Below are 1,729 nucleotides of genomic sequence, written 5' to 3'. Positions count from 1 at the left end.
CTCTCTCTCTCTCTCTCTGCGCCGCGCTCTTATAGGATCCTTTGCTCTCTGTTTAGAAATCGAAGGAAGTGACACTACACCTCTACAAACCGTTGGTCTGACCAATTTTGTTTATTGTAACTTGCTCAGAGGGCGTGAGCATCACTGACCAGGCCCAACATTTATTGCCCATCCCAGTGGGCAGCTAATGATTTCGGATATTGTGTTCAGTTCTGGGCACCTTATTTAAGAAAGGACATGAAAGATCTAGAGAGAGAGAGAGTGCAAAGATTAACTGGAATTTTAGCTGCATGGGAAGTTTGGAGACATTGGGCTTATACTCCTTGGAGCAGAGAAGATGAATAGGTGATCTTTTTGAGGTGTTTCTACAGGGTAAATTCTGCTTCCATTAATCGGTGAGGGTTCGCAGCTTCAAGCGTGCCAGAGAGAGAGCTAGGAGTGAGATGAGGAGAAACTCCTTTGCTCGGAGAGTTGGTAGGATTTGGAACGCGCTGCCCAGGAGAGTGGTGGGGGCTTGGATTGTGCAGGAGGTTTCAGAGTGAGCTGTACATACGTTTGTAAGCAACGAGTTTCGAGCGCTGCGGAGAGTGGGACGAGCTGGGCGGCTCTTTCAGGAGCCGGTACAGACACGGCGGGCAGAGTGGCCTCCCGTGACGCTCTGATTCTGTAAGTGCGACCATTCCCGACCTGACCCCCTGTTCCCAGTTGCGCCCCCCTTAGCCTCAACGACTTTGGAAAGCAGCCAAACAAAGCTTTTAGGGCGGTAAGTGCATCGCCCTGAGAGTCTCCAATCGATTCTCGGAGAGGATGGGTGGGGGGTTTGGTGGCGACGGTGGGGGTACTGTCTGGAAGTGGGATTCCCAGTGGTCCGCAATCCAGCCAGCGTAATTCCGATTTTGTCGCTATCTCTGCAACACACTTTTTTTTTTCCTCCCCCTCGGTGTGTTTATTCTTCAGAATTGTAGCCACCTGATCCAGACGATAGAGGATACAGGCACCATTATGAGGGAGGTGCGCGACTTGGAGGAGCAGGTGAGTTTGGTGGGGAAGCACATCCCTTTCGGTCAGAGTCATACAGCATGGAAACAGACCCTTCGGCCCAACCCGTCCATGCTGGCCGTAATCCCAAACTAACCTAGACCCACACCTGCCTGCTCCTGGCCCATATCCCTCCAAACCTTTCCCATTCATGTACTTATCCAAATGTCTTTTAAACGTTGTAACTGTACCCACATCCACCACTTCTTCTGGAAGCTCATTCCCCACATGGACCCCTCTCTCTGTGTAAAAGAAATTGACCCTCGTGTCTTTTCTTAAAAATCTTTCTCCTCCCACCTTAAAAATATGCCCCCAAGTCTTGAAATTCCCCCACCCTTGGGGAGAAAACACCCACCATTCACCTTATCTATGCCCCTCACGATTTTATAAACCCCTATAAGGTCACCCCCTCAGCCGCCAGTGAAAAAAGTCCCAGCCTCTCCTTATAACTCAAACCCTCCATTCCCGGCAACGTCCTGGTAAATCTCTCCCCCCCAACCCTCTTCAGTTCAGATCATGGAATCCCTAGAGTGTGGAAACAGGCCCTTCGGCCCAACAAGTCCACACCGACCCTCGGAGCATCCCACCCAGACCCATTCCCCCTATAACCCACCTAATCTACACATCCCTGGGCATTATGGGACAACTTAGCATGGCCAATCCCACCCTAACCCGCACATCCCTGGGCACT

General features: G+C 51.1%; 1 long non-coding RNA gene across 1 annotated transcript in view; it reads left to right on the top strand.

The window, feature by feature from the left end:
• The first annotated feature begins 6 nt into the window (after nucleotides 1-6).
• Nucleotides 7-1,729, top strand: part of LOC125487720 — a 2,555-nt gene continuing 832 nt past the window's right edge. The window contains exon 1 of the long non-coding RNA XR_007266076.1: nucleotides 7-1,032. This is a non-coding gene — a long non-coding RNA (uncharacterized LOC125487720). The remainder of the gene's footprint in view (nucleotides 1,033-1,729) is intronic.

This window comes from Rhincodon typus, chromosome 44 (assembly GCF_021869965.1).
Source record: "Rhincodon typus isolate 14 chromosome 44, sRhiTyp1.1, whole genome shotgun sequence".
Lineage (NCBI taxonomy): Eukaryota > Metazoa > Chordata > Chondrichthyes > Orectolobiformes > Rhincodontidae > Rhincodon > Rhincodon typus.
This window is presented reverse-complemented; position numbering and strand designations above follow the sequence as displayed.